Source organism: Accipiter gentilis, chromosome 25, assembly GCF_929443795.1.
Source record: "Accipiter gentilis chromosome 25, bAccGen1.1, whole genome shotgun sequence".
In the NCBI taxonomy this organism is placed as follows: Eukaryota; Metazoa; Chordata; class Aves; order Accipitriformes; family Accipitridae; genus Astur; species Astur gentilis.
Window position 1 is genome coordinate 21,095,661 of NC_064904.1, and position 22,304 is coordinate 21,117,964.

Here is a 22,304-nt window from a genome sequence, read left to right on the forward strand (position 1 = left end):
GGATTTGATGATGTGAACCTGCTGCAGCTTCCTGGGAAGGTTTGCAGAGCAGAGGCCAGGCTGGGGCTGATCTTCTCAGATACAGTGTTGGTACCTGCTGGTACTCCTTTGGAGTCATCCCGTGAAGAGTGTTTGTACAATGCAGAACTGAGTAGCCAGACATGAGATCATTACTGATTAGCTGGTGCTTGGGGAATTTCCACCACGCTGAGGTGTCATTTTGTTTGTGTCACGTAGCCTTGCTGAGAAACAGTGAATATTAGTCTGGGAGGAATGCCATGGTAACCTGGCAGTGTTGCTTCCCATATCTCAGCTAACTTAACAGACAGCTTGAATATCCCTCCACAACTCTACCTAGTGTCTTACAGACATGTATTTTGTGGTCTTGTGCAGTGAAATAAGAGGCTAGAGGCTCCAAGCAAAAGCATTTCTCTCTGTCCTTCCTTGTTGGACTTCACGCTTGAAATTTTTCTTCTTTAGCTTCTTGTTCTCATGGGACTGTATTAGCAAAAAGGCTCTAATTTGTACCAGGCTCTGCAGACAGTTATTTGATCTTCACTGCCTCTTTTTGTTTCATCTTCAGATAGACAGAATGCTGGCCTGGGCATTAGGATTCTGCGTAATTCTGGAAGCTTTCTGTATTTAATTTTCCAGAGTCCTTTGTGGCACGGCTAATGCTCCTGTAATGTGAAAAAAGTGGAGCAGGCGATATATTTCTGTTTAATTATCATGAAGTACTGCTAGTCTCTTAGGAAAACCCATGTTGTTTTCCAATCCGTTCCCACGGAATTCTTATCTATTGGAAAGGTAGTGGAATCCAGAGACGCTCTATGGTTTTCTGCTATTATTGGTGATTCCTTAATCTTAGTTGTATCTCTTAATGTCTACATTGTGAAGGCTTTTTCTTCCAGTGTGGTGTGGAGGAGATGGAAAAGGTAGAATAGAATAGTTGGAAGGGACCTGCAACGATCGTCTAGTCCAACTGCCTGACCACTTCAGAAATGACCAAAAGTTAAAGCATGTTATTAAACACATTGTCCAAATGCCTCTTCAACACTGACAGTCTTGGGATGTCGACCATCTCTCTAGGAAGCTTGTTCCAGTGTTTGACCGCCCTCTCTGTAAAGAAATGCTTCCTAATGTCAAGTCTAACAGTGGAGGACATGCTCTCCTCCATCTGGTAGTTAACTGTTCTTTTCTGGAGATGATTATCTGAAATTCTGATCAAAATCATTGAAAACCTGTTGTATCTCAAAACCCAAATAGTTGGTTGTCCCTCTAAAAGCAACGTAGGCCAGGCTGTATCCAAGACCTCAGCAGCCAGGGAGGAGGCAGAAAGTACAGTATCTGGTGAGTGCTGGAGCCATAAGAGCACCCACAACCTGTGCTCGCGATGGCAGATGAGGTGCACTGAAGTGACAGACGATAGCTGCCATCTGCAGCTGGCCAGAGGTTTATTGTGGTCAGGTAAATTAGGGCAGTTCGTGTGTGGCTAACCTGCATCCTTGCTTTGTAATTTGGGAAACTGTAGTTGACAATAAGAGATTTCCTTGCTGGAATATTGTGGTCACTAACCATTTCTTATGTGTCCTTTCAATCCCAGGACATTTCCCCTCTCGAGTGCTGTATTACAACAGACTCACCTGCTGGTTCATTCCCCTGTATTGACACATTTTCTAACAGCCCATGACATGACTGACGGTTGAACCCTTTCTTGCCTTATTTGTTGTGAAAGGTTACCAACTTGAGTGAAATGTATTTAGAAGGTAAGACATTTGGCCTGGGGTTTAACCTTTAGAGTGCTGGGAGCAGGGAAATTTGACTTTAGACCTTGAACATACCCACAAAGCTGTCAAAGGAGAGAGCTCCACGTATGCCTGGGTTGGAGGTGGAGGCTCCCCGCTGTCAGCCGGGGCTGAGGCAAAGGGCAGCCTGCCAGTGGTTCAGATGTCTTTGCAATTGCAGACGCGGTGGAAGTGCTGCATATTCGCTCAGGGCTTTTTACACCTTGTATTTGCATGTGTAGTTTATCTGGAGACCTTAGTTTCAGTCCCCTTTGAACAACTGCCTCCATCAGCAGCTTGTGTTTTGTAGCTTAGATGAGATTGAAGGTTTGCTTTTCGATATCTCCCCTCCCTCCCTCCCTCCTATTGTGGCCATTCCCCGTTTGAAAGATGCATGCTGTTAGGAGCAGAACGAGGGAAGTGGCAGCAGAACAATTTACAGGCAGTCAAAGTCAGGGTTTTTGAAACAAATGCGCTATTGAACTGAAACATTGCATAGCCAACGCACAAAGAGCTTTTTCCGACGAGGTCTGCCACGGGGGAACTGCTGAGGATGGCAGAACTTCCACTGTGGGACAGCACACGTGAACAGCTTAGCTGTGTGGTTTCATTGTAGGGTGGATTGGACTTAGGGTGCAACAAGGAGGTTCTGCTGGTGGTCCTGGGGTAGAGGTTTTGTCCTCAGGAGAAACTGTGTTTCCTAACATTTGGTTGCAGATTGAGGGAGTCTCTTGTTTTAGCTTGGGGCGAGTGGCCAGGGAGCAATGACCAGAATCTCTCCTTTGACTGAATTATTGCCTTGGTGACATGATCGTGGCAGTGACATGCTGGGATGCTGGTTAGCTGGGAGCCCCTGCCTGCCTGCTGGCTCACCAGCAAGGAATGAGCTCGGGGAGAGGTGGAAATCCCTACTCACACCCATCACCAACCTCTTCTAATTTCCCTTCCAATTTAAAAATCCCAACACTTTGTTCAAAGGTACAGAAAGCCCAATGTGCAAATATATTCCAGGTCTCCCACAACCCGGTGATTCTCAGGGTGTTTGAATGCCTCTCCAAATAGAGCACGCCTGAAGCCTCTCTACCCATGTGGAAAGGGCAGGGTGGCCAGACCCTTCCCTTCCCACCTTCCTGGTCTCCAAACCTGCAATAAAACGTTTAAGTAATCCCTCATTTTCCTGCAGTGGTTCCTCTATGTGGGAGGAGGAGTCACCACCTTCTCTAGGGAGTGATGCTGAACTCAGTGTGCAGGAGAGATGCACCTTAGATGCTAGGAAACCCCAAATCTGATGGGAAAAGAGGTTAAAAGCATCAGACTGGACCATCTATGGAGTTGTGTAGCCTCCATTTGTGGACGTCTTGAGGAGCAAGTTGGACAAACATCTGGCAGGACTGCCACTGATTACAGGGAAGGGGTTTCTCCAAGTCCCTTCCAGCACTGTTTCCCAATGGTGCTGTACTCTGTCAGGCTTAATAATATCTGGGGGGGGTGAGCAGGGGGCTGAAGGCAGCACCTCTGACCTGCACCGATCCCTTCAGGGAGAGACCGAGAGGAAAAAGAACTCTGCAGGGAGCTACAAAACATCCTATAACCTCCGGGTCCCAGAGAACAACAGGATTTCCCTCTGCTCTTCTGCAAAAGACGTGCAGCCTTGTTGGGTTGTCTCAGATGCTATCAGAGTGAAGCAATGCATATTTTCTTTTTTTTTTGGATGCTGATAAGAGGGCTGGCTGTGGACAAGGACTGCTTTTAACTTTCCTGCTATCCTATGTATTTTGTGTAGTTTCATTGAATTTTCTGAGGGTGATACAAAGGTTATAACATCTAAAAAGCATTTGCCATTTTTTGTTACTTTCCACCTTTTAATTTCTTTCTTGTGTAATAGTATTTAATGTGAAAAGCTTTCTTTCCATGTAGGACACAGTGTATTTAGAACCATTCAAAATATTCTTTTTTTTTTGCACCTGTCTTTAAATACGTTCAGGCCAAGCAATCTTTGCTGCAAGAACATGCTGACTCCACAGTAGAATCTTACTCTAAGTGTGAAAGTAAGCAAATTCAATTGCACTTGCTTTTCTTGCATCCTGTTGAGTGGAACTAGGAGATTTTCATGGTAACATCACCACAAAAACAAAGGAAAAAAAAAAATCCTTTGAAAAGAATTGGCTTGATCAGCTCGTTCTTTCTTCCCTCCTATGATGAAAGAGAAATTGTTATTTTGGAGGTACAGAACATATAATTTTTATAAAGGAAGTCTGCTTCAGGGAGGCACATCTTTGCTGAGGGTTAGAAGGTGTCTAAAAATGTTATGGCTATGGTTTAAAATCTGAGCTAATGACCCTTCTGATGGTCCTGTTCCCATCACCTGAGGGGCTATGCAGAAACACCCAGACTGACCAGAACCTGTGTATGAGAAGCAGCACCAGGATGGAGACGGGGAATCAGGGAGACCAAAGGAGAGATATGGGGTGTTATAAGGGACAGAAAATGACCTTGGTCTAGAATTGCTCCTAAAAGCTGCCACTCACCGTCTACCCAGGTGTTCAGGAGCTGCAAAATGCACTATGGAAAAGAAATGTGAAGGAACCAGAGTTCATTCGTACCTTTGCTGTGGTAGAAGTAGGGGGGATGCCCATCACCTGGTTGAACCAATTTGTTCCCAGTTGAAAAGTACATAGACTAGAGAAGCTGCGTGTTTGTCCTGTCCTGGCCAGTACTCCTTGGTCATGGCTGAAGCCTCTGAAAAAGGAGAATAGGGGAAAAGCAAATCTTCCTCAGGTGTACCTGAGCATGTTGGGCTTTGGAGATCCTCCTGGTATGTCTAGTGAGCATCTGGGAGGATAATCAGGGAGACAGATGGATGCGTGCAATGGAGCAAAACACGTGGAGGGAAAATGAAAGCTGCCTGTCCTGGGAGCAAATCCCGAGACATGGAGGTTTCCTGCAGGCTGGGAGGAGATTGTAGTTCCCTTCAACCTGAGAAGACACTGATGACTGCTGGAACTGAGAGAAAGGAAGGGACAGTCACAGCAGCAGGGTCAAATTGGAAACTGGTCTTCAGACTTGGTTCTTCATACTCTGGTATTTTTGGTTTTCATAATTTTCAGAGGTTTTTTCCTAGTTTTTTCTTTTCCTGTCATCTTAAAAAAACACCCCACCCTTCTTTGGTGATTGCAAATGGCTTCTAACTTTTGGGAAAATCTTGGAAAGATAAGAGGGAGCTGGCAGCATCATTGTCATGGCCAGTGGTCATTCTTGGTCCCATTGCATACACAGAAAAGGCAGTGTGGGCAAAGCAGGGGAGAGAGAGTGATTTAAATCAAACTTGCAGAAGTTGCAGCTCCCAACATATATTATGCACTGAGACCAGTTTTTGATCCTGTGAGCTCCCAAATGTCTTCTATGGCTCTTCAAGTTGAAAGAAACTGCTGATCAAGGTCCTGAGGGACAAGAAGCAATATCTTCATCAGATATCTGATATGGGAGAAAGGCATTGCAGCTCCTTTTATGAGCATACTTGAAATGACTTGTGTATAAGCAATAAGACTGTCAGAACGGTAGGAAAAAATTCTCAGTATAATTTGGGTTGGTTCAATTTCTCATTAAATTATCATAGGTCTGCCAGTGATATGAAGCAGGAGAGGAGGAGGGAGTAGCATGCTTAGGCATGGGAGATTCTCTGTGTGCTGAGTAGGGATAAGAACGGCATACGGGCACTGCAACATTTAAAAACAAACCCCCAAAGACTCAAGTCAAATGGGTGACTTATTTTTTTCTTTAGGAGGTCACTGTTTCGTTTCTCCATCTCTAGCTGGACACTGACTTGGGTATCAGAAAAATATAGACTGTTGCCCAGGTATCTGTGAGGTCTCAGGCTGTGTCATACATTTACCTGTGATGATTCCTGGTGGCTTATTAAAAAATATTATTTGTTCCCTTTATGTACACACCTGGGAGTAAGAAGGTAGTACTCATTTTTGGGAGCTTATAGTCGTGTCTTTTTTTCCTGAGCCAGTTCTGGATTTCATGCTTTCTCATGTCTTTTATTTTCTCCCTCCTGAGTGGCTGTAATTTTGATTATGGCATTCTCTTTTTGAACATTGATTGTAAAGAAAAGCTCCCTGAAAGGTGCAGGAAAACTATATATGTTTCCAGAGACTGAACTGTAATTTAGGAAAGTATCTTGCATCCTTAGGCAACAGCAGAAATGCGTAGTCTTTGTTACGTTTCCTGTGAATAAGGAGGAACCTGTGTACGATTACACTGTAAATATTTATCCCTTGTAGAGGGGAGATAATCCAGCTTTTATTTAAAACCAAACCAAACCAAACACAAACCCCGAAATCTCCTGTGACTACAGAAGCATTGGGTCGGTTTATATGTTGGCTCTTTCTCTTCTTAACCACTCATTGTACATATCTGTATTAGTTTTCTGCCCTGAGTCATGTAACCACACGCTTTGACTAACCAGACATAAATCTGAATTGCATCTGGATCTTGTTGCTTTTCTCTAATGACCCAAGAGTTTGTTAGTTGAGAAACACCTCAGAAAGCCCTGCAAGGTGGGGTGGTAATCCTTCCTTTGGGAGGGCTCCTTCTCCACCCAGGGCTCTGCTCCGTCCTCTCCTTGGGCTGGTCCATCTTGAGCAGGAGAGAAGAAATTACTATCACCTTGCTTAATTTTGTTCCATACTTTGGGAGTTACTAGGAAAGACTGGGACTTCAGAAATGGGTTATTTCTTCTAGAAATCCTTTACTGAAGAAGGTCTGCATGTCGCTATAAGCATGATGCAGAAATTACAATACTAATGCCAATCTGGAGCAATAAATCAGTGCAATTCAGTGCGCGCTCACCAGTTCAGGGTGTACATGGGGCAGGCTGCGAGCCCTGTCTCCATTCCCTACACCTGAGCTCTCCAAAATCCCTAACTTGGGTTGGTTTATCCTGATTACTCCATGTCTCAGTACTTCCAGTTGTGGATCCAGATGTCTCTGTATGCCTTTGGCGATGTGTCCCTACTCTCTCCTTCATACTATGGCCCGGGCTATAGTCCCGTTGTACGACTGGTATGTATTTTTGTCTGCTGGTGTGAACCTTGGCTGCTCTGCATCTTGCAGAGACAAGTGGTGACTGCATGAACACAGCAAAAATAATTCAGCATCACCACAGCTTCACTGAGGTGGTTGTGTGTCTCTGATCTGCCAGGATCTCCCACCTCCTGTCAGCTCCATCTCAGGGGTGGTGAGACTGTGGCGGAGTCAGCTCCTCCATGGACATGTTCACTTGCTTCACGTGCACATGTGCGTGGCCTCTTGTCTGCAGCAAAATTCTCCGATGGTTGCAGCTAGTGAAAATGTACCTGGGTTTGGCCCTGGAGCCAGAGCTGGCTGAGGTGCATTATTCAGTCCTGGAGAAGCTGAGGTTCCCTAAAATGTTCTGAAATAATAAACCAATTTTAAATAGGAATTAAAAGCCTAAACCCTAAAAATATTCATCAACTGGAAATATAAAAGGGAAAAATGATTAAAAAAAATAATTCTTCATGCATCTTTGATTTAAATTGCTTCGACTTGGGGAGAGGGGTAAAACCCCAAAGCCACCAATAACCTTTTAAGTTTAATCTCAGAATGGAATATTTCTACAGTTTTTAATATGGGTCCAAACTATTTTCTGGTAAGAGGATTAGTTAGAACCAGCTTTGGGTCACGGGTACTTGGGTTTCTCTGTCTTTTTTCTTGAGTGGGGGAAAAAAAAAAATGTTGGAAGTGATCAACCCGCCATGTGTCAAACGGTGGAGGCTGAATTGTCTTCCCATACGATGAAGAGCAGAACTGTAGGAGATGCTGTAAATAGTGATGTGCTTGGAAGAAGCAGAACTCTGTGTGGAATTTAGGAAGCCTGAGGAAAATATAGCTGCTGTGCCCCTGCTGTGGAAAAAAGAACAGCACCCAATTCCTCTGCATCCTCCTGGCTTCCTTCCTTCCTTCCCCTCTGCCCTGCAGGCTGCAGTCCCGAGCACAGATTTTGTGCTTGCTTCCTAGATATTTCTGCTATATCAGCACTGACTTGATCAATACTGCACTGAGCCTATGATTCCCTGCAATGTGCCATCATCTAGTGAGTAAAGGCAATGACGGCTCAGAAAAACATGCCAGGCAAGGCAGGCTTTTCAAACAAAGCTGGTGTGCTCACGGAGCTAGCATTAGGCATTGCTTCCTACAAGTACTTTAAGGTCAAAATCCCAAGGACTTCCTTTCAGAAAATTCTGGCAATTTTATATTTGCATATGCAATTCAAGTATTACAGATCTATTTGTTTCAGTTCCTTTATTTCAGTTCTTTCGTGACATTAGGGAATTTATTTAGTACTGTGCTGGTGTAGCTATAATATGGTGTTAAGGGTATTTATTCTCCCATCTCCTGATCTAGAGCTGAGGATGATTTGCTGAACAGTGAATCTCAAAGTAATCGGGGAGGAGAGGGAAGAATGTAATTTTCTGCCTCTCTATGGCTTCCTAGGATTATTACCTAAAACCGAAGGTAGAGTTGAGCTAAGTATTTGCAGAATGATGCTTTCTCTCCGAAGTTCTTCTTCTGTTAAGATGGTCTGGCCACAGCCTGCTCAGCAGAGGGTATCGAGAGGAGCAGAAGAGGACCCACTTGACTGACCCTTCAGGATGGAGTGGAGGCCGGAGCTGAAATGACCGGGCTCAGCGGGTGGGTAGGAGGGTGCAGACAAAGAGATGCTGTACAGGAGGGCAGAAAGATGCTGCCCGTGCCCCTTCAGGGTGTAAACTCTGTGAATTTGGGCGCAATAGTCAACGGGGAATAAGTGGCAAGTGGTGATGGATTTAGAGTCAGGCAAGACTGGAGGGGGTTGCCTGGGGGAAAGCTGCCGGTGGCTCTAAGCTGCTGGTGCTCGGTTAGCGTGTGGTGAAGAGGTGGATGGGTATTGAGGAAAAACTCTGAGCTAAGAGGAGTAGCTCACAAACTGAGATTTGCTTATGCACAGGGAAAATTACATCGTTTTGGCAAGACCACCTTTTGTAGGCAAATTTGTTCCATTTTAAGAGTGGCCAATTGCATTTTACTTAGACCTCTTCCCAATAGACAGAAGCTAAATAAAGCATTTTGGTTAAGCTAATATGAGATTATCCTTATGGAGTCCTGCACTGGCTTAGCAAAACTCGTTTAAAAACATCCCTGAAATTAAAGCACCAGCACTTAATAATTGAGAAGCTCTGGATGGCATGATGTGGAGGCATTAGGCACTTGGATTCACCGTGATGGATTTGTTCTGGGACCCTGGACAGAATGTGTTAAGGATAGATTAAATTGTTGTGAAAGATGTCTCCCTCTCGTCTAAATGTGTACCTAACTATGTGTGAGTACATACAGTGAATTTCAGCAGTTAGTAGTGATGCTTTGAGTCTAATTTCTGTCTCTTTCACCTTGAAAGATTCAAAACACCAAATAAAATCTGTGCATTTGATTAATGGTATTTTCAGATGCATCTTTTGGTGATTGGAATGTTTTTTAAGAAACAATTTGAGAAAGTAAACCCAGTTTTGAGAATTATTCTCAACCTCAAGCAATGTTTCCACTTAATGGTTATGTCCAATAAATTCTAGGCAATGTTTCCAATTAATAATGATGTCCAAACTCCCGTATTACCCTGCCACAGAGATTTTAGTAATATATGGGAAAATTACTTCAATTCTTCCCAGTTCCCATTAGCATATTAAACTACAATTATCATATTCTCGTATTTCAAACATTCTGAAGTTTTTACCATATAGCATTGGAATTCCTTTCGGTGATGTCTGCAAAAAAAAGGGAACTCATCTGCATAACACTATATTGGGCTTGAAGAGAGCTGAATCTGCTATTAAGAAATGAATATTTTACAGCCTGCATTAGGAAAAGACAGCTTTAACTGAGCAGGATATAGTTCATTTAAAAAAAAAAAGAAAAAGGTTTCTCCTTTAGAACTGGCTGATATGACCGGCATTTCTTTGTTAATAATAATAAAAAAAAGATTTCTTGATGCTAATAGGCAGAAATAATTAGTCTCAAGACAGTATTGTGGGGATAAAGAAGCTGTGGTGTTGTTCCTCAAAAATTCCCAGTGTTACATTGGCTTGCTAAGAAATGTTGAAAATGTTCTGAACACATCTGTTCAGAATTTATCATGTAAGGAAGCACAATCTAATACAAAATATGTCCAGTGGCCCATATTAAACATTAACTTGTCTCAGTATCCTCGTATCCAACAGTGACCATAAATGAGTGCCCAGGGAAGGACACAAAAATTAAATATTTCCCCCCCAAAGCTCTTCCTGTCTCCAGCTCTTTTGTCTTCAAAGACGTTCGATGCCAGATGTGGCTTCTGTATATGCAGCAATTCTTGATGGAGGTCTCCCTGTGAACTTTATGCAAGACTGAAGAAGACTCTGTAGGAGGTGATTTTTCTCTTTCTATACAGGAATGGAAAAACTCAGGGAAATAACTGTGACTCTCTGGTAGTTCCTACTGTGGTAGTGAGAGGAGGGCTACCCTTTTCCCTGATATGGATATAAACGAAATATAAGCTGCAGAAGCCACGAAACGCAGAGGAGCCTTGTAATCTGGAGCCTACACAATCTTTGCCTGGAGAGGAAAGGGGATAGGAACAGAGGGAGGGCAAAATGGGATGCTGGCTCCATAGCTATGCAAGTCTGCTCGCCACTTCTCCCGAGAGAAAATCACAGGCAAAGACCTAAAGAAAGGGTAAGAATAGCAAGCTCATTCTCATCATGGCAGAAGGATTACAGAGAAGTTGCAACGTTCTATACCAAGGGATTTGTGTTTTAATCCATTCCTTAGTAATCCTCCCCCAAAACACTAAGAAAAGTATTATTAAATAATAATAATTGGAAAGGTAAGCATTGAGCTAGCAAAATGTCCAAGTGAGCAAAGTATTTTTTTCTTCTTTTTCAGGATAGCCACATTGACAAAAGACTGGTGTGACATCAAGGAGATCTAAGCACTCTGGGACACTTGGTGGCATGGGAGGCTGAAGAGTCAGCTGAAGCAAAACTTTAACAATCCGTAGGATTTAAGGGTTTCACTGTTTCAGTAACAGCACCAAATTGTTAGTGTAGATGCTGCAGTGGAGGTCTCCGCTCAGTGTGGTTAAAAAAAAAAAAAGCAGCAAGATAAAGGGCTGTGAGAGAGACCTTCAGGGCCAATCTCACAACATTTGAAATCAATGATGTAGCTTCGATGGGAGCCCGATGTGGTACTTGTTGCAAAAGATATTGCTAAACTAGAAAAGGTTGAGAAGAGCAAGACAAATGATAAAGGCTGAGGTAAACAAACCTCTTCTCTGAAGAGCATCTGAAACCACCTTTGTCCTCGGAGGGGACGTAAGGTGTGAGTTTGTCTGTAAAGGCTGGTCTAAGGGGCACAGTCTGAAAACACAAGTATCCGTCCCTGGTGTCTGAGCACAAGAAGGGGAGGAAATTCAATGAAACTGAAAGGCAAGAAATGCTGAGAGGAAAAAGAATACTCTTTTATGCAGTTTATGCTAAGCCTGTGGAACTGCCAAATGATGCGACTAAAGCCAGAATCAGCATTACCGAATGCATGTTTTTCTGGATAATTAAAATAGCCAGAGTCCTTATAAGTAAAGGGTGAGGGGGAATCCCCTTTCGTGGCATTTAAACCAATCCCTCTCTTCTAGGATTAGCATGAAACTTATTGTCAGTAGCAGATTATTACACCTGTCTATTAGTGGTGTTTCATGTAACTCCCTTTAAAAGTCTCCTCTGCTAGTAACTGCTAGAAGTAATTTGGCTCTGTTCCAGTCTGGGAATTTTTGTGCTCCTGACTGCAAATTATTCTTGGTCAGGATAATTGAACCAGATCCTCAGTGGATGTAAATTATCCCTGGTCTGTTGGAATTGCTATTGCATGGTTTCTGCAGATCCAGCATTTATGGTATTGTGCATGATGGTGTTGAACATGCTACAAGTACGTTGGGTATCTGCTCCTCTGGATATTTCACAGGATTATTAAGTTAAATAGGTTAGCAGGAGGATTTGTAAAATGTTAATTTAATTGTACTTTAACTGCGTTGATTAATTGTGCCTAGCTTCAGGAGCAAAGCATGCTCATCTGGTTGGTGCAGCAGAAATGAAGGCTGAGGGACATATGTGGCAATGTAATCATATAGCTTGATGTCTACTTCTTGCTTACTAATTTTATTAAACTCTGTAGATTCTCTTTATTGGTAGGTTTCAACCCTTCTTTCCCCAGTTAGAGAAATCAAAAAACCCTGAAAATTTATTCCTGATAAATAGAATTTGCTGTTTAAAAAAGAAGGAATTTTTATGTATGAAGAATTATTTTTTAGAGCCATTTCTCTTAATCGTATTGTGGTGCTAAGAAGTAGTATATTGAAATATCTTTGTATGACCCAGACACGAAGAGAAGTTATTACTGCACTGTGCAAGACAAATAGGTGAACAAATTAAGTAGTATAAAAATGCATACAAAAAAAAGCGTAGTATATTCTTATTAGCTCACTTTGATGAAATGCATGACTTCTAGTACTCTTCTAAAGTGTTCACAGCTGAACATAGCTTGGACACAGATTTTCATTCAAAAGAAATCATTCTGTCTGAGTTACAGTCCTGCTGAAAAATGATGCTTGTACAAACAACAGCCACAGAAGGAAAGGCTGAGTTTTCAGGTATTAGACTGGACTCAAGGGGCTGCGGTTCAGTTCAACCCTCTGCAGATCTCAGATGTAAGCCGGCTCTTCCTTCTGTGTGCATCTGTGCTCGTGTTTTACTTGGGAGCAGGAATGCACTTTAAAAGTAAATCTCCAACATCCTCATTTTACTGCACTTGCGTGGAGTGGTTTTGGCACGTGCCAATGAGTTTCCTTTGGGATGTAAGTCAGCTGCACCCAACACGTGCCCATCACCCACTGGCGTTCAGCACACAGTACCAGACCAGAGCCAGGCCAAAGTAAAAAACATGGAAAACACAGTGAGGCTGCTGAATCTTCAGAGCCGACTGCTGCACTTTACAGATCCACTCGTATCGTGGCCCCAGGAGCCTCGATAAAGTTAAGGCAGCCACTGTGCCTCAGTTCTCTCTCCGTCCAACGCAGACTGCCATCTTGCCTTTGTCTCTCTTGTCTAGGATGGAAAAGAAAGAAGAACAAGCTTCGTATAATGGCATCACTGAGGTGGGACTACATCTGTATGTACTACTGCACAGATTTCTTTGGGAGAGAGGGCTGAAATATCCTCCTTCCCAGTATCCAGTGCATTGCCAGTTCTGTGGTATATGGCGGGAAGGCAGTACTGTTGCCGGACTCCTTCCCATGTTGCTATCCTACCCACATCTTACCTTGACAACTACCCTGACAGAAATGGTTGTTTATATTTAAATGATCATTTTTTCATATGGTCATTTATAAGATGCTGCAGAAACTTGAGCTGTATTACTCCTCCTATAACAAACCATTTAGATTACCCTAGAGCTTTTCTTGAGATGGATTTTAGAAATGAAGAAGCCCCAAGACTGGAATCATTGTCTTTAGAAATCACCCAGGGACTGAATTGCAGTGATCAGTACTCAGCTTCAGTGTCTTTGCTTGCTCACATGTTGTTCACTCGAAGCTTTGCCATTCCTTCTGCACTGTGACGCTGGTTGTAAAATTGCTTTGCTGTGTAACTACTGCATGCAGCATTCAGAAGTGCAGAGGGCTATGCCACTGCGTATCCAATTGGCATTCCCCAAATTCCATGCTACGAGGGGGATGCATCACAGGTGTAATGAATTTTCCTAGCTCTAACCATAGTCAAGAAGGAGCTTGGTGAATGGCATGCTCAGCATCCCCAAATACACCAATAGGAACAAAAATAAGAAATGCAATTAAGTTACTAAAATGATATCCTGGTGTTCTACCAACTTGTGTCTCTGTTCAGGACTTGGTCTTAGCTGAGGTCACGTAGATAGTTAATCATTGCAAATTTCCTGGAAAACTGTTTAATCAGAAGCTTTACCTTTAAGCAGAAGATTTTTGAGTATGGGTCATGACAAATAGAAAGATATTCACCTCCATTCTAACTTTAGGGTTTTTTCAATTATTGTAAGTTTTTTAGGACATGTGGATCAATACAGCTGATTTGCAGCCAGTGTAAGACCTCTTTATGCGTAGCTTCCAAAAAACTAACCAACTTTCTCTTAGTGAGAAAATCTTAGGTGACAAAGGATGAGAGGGAGACATCACTGAGCTGAACAAGGTACAGCATGAAAGATCTGTAATTGATTTACAAGATGTATGTCTTCCCCTATGTGAATGTCCTTTCTTTTTTTTTTTTTTTTTTTTTTCCTTTTTAAATCCCTAGACTTTCTTGCTTTTAGCAAACATACAGGAAATGGTGACCCCTGTTGCAAATGGCTTACAGTAAAAAGGAAAGAAATATGGCACAGAAAGGTTGGATTATACTGTTAAGCGCGGTCATCATGAAAGAGTGGTATATGCAACGATAACTCAGTTTTAAGCAGGTTAAGAAGAAGTGGATATATTCAAGGTCATCTCTTGCTGTCTGGAGCACATTTGTAGCCCTTAGCTAGTGAGTGAAGCAGGAGGAAGATCAGAGGAGGGACAACCAAGAGGACAAAACTGGCCTCTTCTTCCAGGTCCTCCCCAGGACAATCTCTTCACCACTGAGCTGTGATTTCATGGCAGGTGAAGATGGGGTCTGGGAAAGACATGAGTTATAAAGAGGCCGGGTTGATAAAGATCCTAAATTGCTTGTTTTGTATGCCCCGTATACAACTGCAGCCATGGGATGTTTTTTCCCTTTTCCTTTCTATTTGTTGCTGGAAGACAGTAATGAGACAGGCTGCAGACCGGTAGGACTGTACTTGTGGCAGGTATGTGGAACCGAAGGGGACACTCGGGATCGCTGACTCGTGTCTCCTGTACTTGCAGAGGAGCTGGTAATGGGTATCTCATCCAGAAGGATCCACAGACCATCCCTTCCAAAAGCTGCCAAACCCCAAAGGCTGCAAAACGCTTTCCAGCGCCCTGGAATGAACACGAGTTTCCAAAGTCCTTTTCCAATTTACTGCCCCAGAGACTCTGCAAAATAGGGAGGAAGAGCCACGGACACATTTAAATAGGCTTTTCTTGAAGGAAATATCACTCCCCCATCGTCTGTCCATCTATCCCACATTAGGCTATAAGCCAAGTTGACCAACCCCATTTGGCACTCCAAAGCTAGTATTTTGGCCAAATGTATCGTAGTTACTGCAAGGCCCTTGTATGATAAACACATTTGGCTTTTCATTAAATTTGTATTTAACCCCTTTTTCTTTCTTTCTTTTTTTCTCAATTTGTCTAATCCTTGTCATTTAGAGTATCTGTACACTTTATCATGTTAATGTTAGTCATGTTAATGAATACCCATCACTAGTATTAAAAATAAAGAGTTTAATTCCTAATTCACTCTCATAGGAACATAAAAGCTGTTTGGCATAAAGTAGTGTGATTCCTGACAGTACAAATAATTTCTACTCTAATTGTGTGAATTTTGCCTGATATTCCCTGATGGGATTGTAATTGCTGTATAGTTTACCTTAAAAAAACCTCCAGCCCTATCCATAGTCTAGTACATCAAATCTTACTGAAAAGACAACTGCTGTGAGCCGTGGCCAAAAGTTTCCATCTGTGGCTATTAGCAAGTCCTTAGATACCATCAGTAATGCTTTATTGCGCCAGTCTTGTGCACTTGCCCAGTATTTTTCAGCCAGATCAAAATATGAATGTCAGGCAAGTAATTACAGTATCTTCCAAAGATTTGACTTAAGAGAAATGGAATACAGCAATTTGGAACTCAGAACAAAATATGAAAGGTTATTAATACTCTTTTAGGTATTATGGGTTTCGTGCAGATAATGTATTTGAGGAAGCTCAGAACATCCTGGTCTGCAAGGATGCAGAATGTATTAATTTATACTTGCAGTTGCATTTCAGGTGCATTTATTAAAAAACCTTGGGGTTTCATTACCTGTAGCCTGCTAGGGACTGCAATTAGCAGATTTTCATCCCCAAAGTGGAACTGTGTCTGAGGCGATGGCTTTTGTAGGTCCTCCATGTGCGTCTGTTCCACTGTCCCTCTAGATCCAGCCTCAACATCAAAGGGCTTCATTTTTCATATTGAGTGCAGCCTACCACTTTCTCTTACTCACTTCAAAGTCACCGTCCTTTCTGTAACAGTGACAGTGGGTTTGTTCCCTTAAGCCACTCGAGCACGCACCGAGAGTCGATGCCCTTGTTTGCTTGATGCTCCAGCCCCCTTCACCAAGGGGAGCGTGCGTTTCAACGTACTTGTAATTCAACTCGGCAGCAGGACACACAGCAGAGCCCTTGAGGAAGGAGCTCTTTAAGGAAACTTCTATTTCACCCATTGCCAGCATAAAGAAGCTGTGCTATTTGGACACTTAACCCAACTGAACTATCCCACTTTTAAACATCTGCTGCTCACTAGCAAGGGCACAGCAAATGAGTGAGTTTTCACAGCTTGGCCTTACTTGACTTTGTTGTATTACCAAAAGTAATACAAATTGTCTCCACTTTCATAAAAGCAAGCTAGACGCTTATTGTTTTCTTGATGTAAAGTAGATTTACTGGCATTCTAACTGATCTTTGACAGTATTGGGAGATAATTCTCAACTAATCTGCAGTAATATTTTTTTTTTGCTGCTCTCAAGAATATGCTTCCCCCAGTTACAATTTATTCTGCATCTCATAGATCACTGCAGGATGGTCCCTGGCAACTCAGGCTTGTTCACTGTGTGTGCAGACAGATTGCATTATCTCTAATATTTTGAATCAGATCATGCTATGTATTTAAACTCCAAATCAGTTTCCCAATGAGTGTTGAGAGCATTTGTTTCTGTTAGCTAAATTCTGTATATGGAGAACTTAGAGCTGTGTGGCTGCAACAGCTCAAGTCCTTTCTGAGAAAGGCACTTTTTTCTGTAGGGGTCTTAAAACCAGACTAAGGATTTTTGTGTGCCCGATCTGGCTCTGTCATTTACTGAATGTAAAAGGTTCAGGGTATTTGTTAGTACCAACGGATTTATGGAGAGACTGGATACTTTAAGCCCTTTGGATTTAATAGAGGAAGAGACCCGAACAAAAACTTCCAGCAGTTCAACAGAATCCCCCGAAAGGGAGCTCAGGGACTGCAGATTTCACTTTTCTGTCAGAATTGTCATGGGATCTTGCACGTCGATTGACTGGACAACCCAGCCATGGCCAGAGCAACAACCTCGGGCTTCAGTTCTCTGATAACTGATGCGTCTATATGGAGGTTTTTGCACCCTTGCTTTTTTCTTTTGACCAGCTCTTGAAGGCCAGAATATTTTATTGCTGGTAGGTAGACTGCTCTTACAAACACAGGCAGAAATTAAAATTTTACTGGTTATTTCCTCCAGAAATACGTCAAAGAACTTCTGTAGCTATGATGGAGTCAAAAAGGTTTTAACTTCATACATTTCACCAGCTTTAGAGCTAATAATTTCTCCTCTTGATGTCAACTGGTAACATTACTTCCCTGAAAAGAAATAATTTCATGCATGGCCATGGCAATTAAATCTAATCCTTTCGCTGATCTGGCCAGAAACCTAGAAAATACTTATACGTATAAACAAAAAAATTGTAACTTGAAGCAGAATGTCTTTCGAAACATAGAGAGACATCACAGGGGCTTGGCAAGGAATGAGGTAAAAGAGCAAAATTTGAGGAAAGTTGAAATTTGCCTTTTAACTACTGCCCATGGGAACCCTATCCATTTTCCAGTGAGATCAATGGGAGTATTTTTTTGTTTCACTCCAGTTTTGAAGAGCAACTAGAACAGTGGCAGACTTAAGTCAAACACTGCAGTTCTTGGCTCTGCTTTCCAATTCCTTCCAGTGTTCATATTAAAGTACCAGGGAGGAAAACCCCATCATTAATAGCATTTCTGAGAATACTTTGACATGCATTGCAAAGGAAGCAACAATTCCACCAGAAATAAGGAGAGCTTGTAAGAGCAAGAGTTTTTTGTTTTTTCCTCTATTGTTCTCATTATCAATATTTCAAGAGGGCACAGCCCTTTAGGATGGGATAAGAAAAGTAATTGCAGAGAAATGATAGCTGTATTGTTACCGGAGAGAAACTGAAGACGTTCTGTAATAAAGTGGTTGAAACTCCCATGCCTTTAAGCTGGGTTAATGACTGGCTGACTTATTGTACCCTCCACTTAAAATGAGTCTATATAGACAGTTTGCTTTACTCACGATTAAAACCACCACAGCCTCTAAGGCACAACACGGCAGCAGCTCAGGGTACAGCAAAGTAAAAGTTTTTTACATGACTGGACAAAGTATAAGCTAGTTATATATTACTATTAAGACAAGAAGCACTTAGATGAGCTGAAATAACAACCTGCATTTTTGATACCTGGCTGCTGCACAGGGTTAATTATAATCTGCCCTTTCAATTCTCCTCGTTGCCTCAATTGGGTGCATTTTTAATGGATAACCATTACAGTGCATCTGAGAAATACCGTCCCAGAAGAAAACCATCTGCTGCATTGTCAACAGCAGCCGGGATAGCACCTGCATCTTTTCCAGTCCTGAAAAAACTCATCTTATGCATTCAGCTCCAGGTTGGCTTGACATAGGGGGGTAGTCTTTTAGAAACAAAGTTGATAAAAACTAAGTCAAATGGCAGTGCATTGGAAATGAAAGAGCCTGGTTTCAAATTTATGCTCAAGGGCATTTTGTATTAGTATTATTGCAAGATTCCTAAAACCCAGTCTCGAGGTGCAGTCTTGCAAGGGGGGAGTGAAGCCAGAGCCATTGACATCTCATTTTCTTTCCTAGTATATGACAAGCCTGTCTGCTGTGGCTCTGAAACCAGATACAAACGGTTTTCAACAATATAACTGCAGGTGTCTTTTTTTCATTTTCCTAGATAATTTCCTATCAAGAGGATTAGACTGTGTCCTACAGGGAGAAGACAGCAGCTTTGATGATATCCCTCCGATTTAATGTTGGTTATATCTGGTATGGGTGCTGCTCTGGACCAGGGTCTGTGGGAAAACACAGGGTAGGAATTTTTGTATTGGAGCATCCAAGTTGGAGAGACCCACAGAAACTCGCAGAGTTTCCAGGGTCCTTCCAGAAATCACAGACGTTTTTTTTTTTTTTTGTGTGTGTGCAGTATTTAATAAATATTCTGCCTTTGCAAAATCAGGGAAGGGTGACATTTGGTGCAATACTGGGATGCAGCAAGGAAAAATTTGGCTTTGTGATGGCAGTGACAGGCTTACTTAGGCCAACTAGCCATGCCCTCTTTGTGATAAGTAGCATCCCGACCCTCCAGATGATTGATGAACATGTTATGGGGTCAAGTGTTGCTCAGCATGAATGAGAGCTGCAAAACTCTGCTTCCATGCAAAAACTCAAAATACATGCTCTTTTTGGGCAAAAAGAGCAATCAAGCTTTTTCTCTGCAGTTTTAAAATATTTTTTTTCACAATAACAACGTGAAATCCACCTGTAAAAATCCAGCCACTTAATTCGCACCTAGATAAATTTTCCTAACTGGCATTAGCATTACTCTTTTTAACAGCAAGAAGTTGATAAAGCTGCTGTTAGATGAGAAGCACAGCCCTGCACGTAGGCAGACACCAGGAGCAAGCGTATGTGCCAGAAGCACACTGGAATTTTTCTCTGCTTCTGGCTTTTTCTTGGGGTGTATGAATTGCAGGCAGCCTATGCCCATCTCACGGCAGTTTAATATCCGCGCTCATAGCTCAAGTAATAAAGTAGTCTTAATCAATAGAACTTGTGCATCGATACTTGTGGTTCTCAGTTTCAGTGCTCCCAGAGTTCAGCGCACGCTGCTTCGCTGGCGGATGGGTCTGAGCGTTTCCAGCTCAGCTATCGCAGCCGAATGCAAAGGCACGATACCCGATACCCAATTAGAAAAGATTGGCAGCTGTAATAAGACCAAAGAAAAGGTTTTTTTCTCCACAAATTTGTTGAACATAGGAATTAAGGTTTGTGGCTCGGGCCCCCCAGGTGCATCAATTTGGCTCAAGAAACATGAGACAGGTGGTTTTTAAAGAATACTTGTTAGTTCTAAACACTTCTCTGGTTCTTTGGTTTCATATTTTCTGACTACCTCCCTTAAATAGAAGCTGTAAACTTTGATGTCTAAAGCAAATTTGAAATTAAATTCTAGGCTTTTTGAGCTGTAAGAAAACAATATATCTATTGCAGTTTTAAAGATGCAACTGTGAGAGGTAGTAACAGTGACAGAAGTATATTATTTGCTTACGGTATTTGCTTACAGCTGTGTTCAGTGTGGTACATTTTTTTTTTTCCTGATGCCTTCTTTCTCTGAGTGCAGCAAACACAATTTTGCTTATTTATACTAAGCTTGTTTTACTCAATACTTTTATTGAATAATAAAAGTAATAGGAATAACAAAAATAAACATTCTTATATATAGCTTGGTGAGGGCTGTGCTAGAGCTTTCAGGAGGATCATTTCAGTGGAAATCATTGGGGAGGATAACGCTCTTCAGACTGCCACCCAACTGCATTCTTACAAACACAGCTACTGCAGAGAGAGTGCCTTTTAAGTTCAGTAAAAGAGAGGTTCTCTTTATTTTCGTGCTCTCTGGATTATCATCTGGGTTTTTAGTTGTCATTCAAAAAAAAAAAAAAAAAAAAAAAAAAAAGTGGGGCTTTAAAGGCAGACCAAAAGGTTGCTTCTTTCCTGGGACAGGTTTATTCTTTTTCAAAATTCAGGAAGCAATGAATAAAGAAAAATTGAGATATGTTTCAAAGCTTTTTGTTGAAAACATTTGCATTGGCATCAAACCTAATACACTGTAGCTGATCTCAAAAACTTCTAAAATCAACTCCTCCCCTGTCTGCAGTGTCTTAATTAATAACACTGGAACACTCTGCCTATTAAAAGGAATCCATTTACTTGAAGAAAGAGAATTACAGTCTTGGCATATTTTCCTCGCAAATCAATTTGCATTCACTTCCTATGCTGCTATGGTCTTGGATAAAACAATTGTACTTTTCAGACTCTGGCAGAAGACAACTTTCAATGGAAATTTCTTTTGCAAACATTTTATTCTGACAGCTTTATTAGGCTATGAATAGGAACTTGAGGCTGAATTTAGCGTATTGATAGGTTTTAAGATACCGCATGAGCACAGCCTGCTGAAAGCAATTTCACAAGTCAGTCACAATATCCGTGAGTTTACAGATATACTGAAAGTAACTTTTGCCTTCTCTCCACCTTAGACTAGTTCTTTTCCACCTGTATAAACCACTACCTTGTCCCTTCAGAGTGAAGGTCAAGCATTCAGGACTTAAAAGCTAGCAACTGCAACATGGTGGCGGAAAGCTGCAAACCCAACCTTCAAATGCGCCTTATTCATATGTATTTGCAAGACGGCCTCTGTACCGATCATCATTAAGTCACTTGCCAAAAGGTGATGTAGAAGGTGCTTCTGAACCGTGTACTGCTCTGGTGCTAGCAGCGGAAACACCACAAACTCCTGCAGAAGTTTTAAAGTGAAAATCCGACCGACTGGGAACACCATGGCTGTTTCCAGTACTAAATGCCCATAAAATCTCTGCCATGGAGAGTTATATGTCCATGTTTTTTCCCTTAACGCTTTTCCTCCCTGCTAGGGTGGATTTCTTTCCCCTCTGAAGCTCCTCCTGGTGAACCTGCTTCTCTCTTGCCTTTGACCTATCTGTGTGTGGCCGTTCCGAGGGCTTTCTTTTTCTGACACTTTTATTATTTTTAAGCTCTTTACTTTCCAGTTGTTTCCTATCTTGGTTGTCAAAAATAATAATGTTGTTATTGTTTCTTTGGAAGCTCTTGCAATTTTTCTGACGTTGAAAATGTTCGGAAGAAAAGCGATGGCAGAGATGTAGTGAAGTTCATTGTCTCTGGGTTTTCAGTATGTGTCAGTGGTCTGTCTAGTGGTGGGATAGTGGCTAATTTAAAGAACACAGATTTGTTCTTGTGGCAGCTTTTCCTACCTGGTACACCAAGTTGCTGGAAAATGTCACCCTATACAAATATCCCTTTAGTTTTCACTTTCCGGAGCTGATTATGAGACACAGGGACATTTTAAGGGAAAGAATGAGAGGATTGTTTTTTGGTCAAGCCTAGGTGGAGCAGGAATAAAGGAAAGGAAAAGAAGGAGAAAGCAAATGCGAAAAAAGCTGAAATCCAGTAGCTCAGCGGCTTTTGATTCTGGGTTCATTAGTCACCTCCTCCTTTTGGCAAACACATGAAAAACACTTTGATTCTCCTACCCATTAAAAAAAAGGATTTACTTTCTGTCCAGCCCAGTTATTTAGAAAGAGCTCTAAGTCTTAAATTTCGTGGTAGAAAGGTGTTTGCAACCTGGGAGCTAAAAAA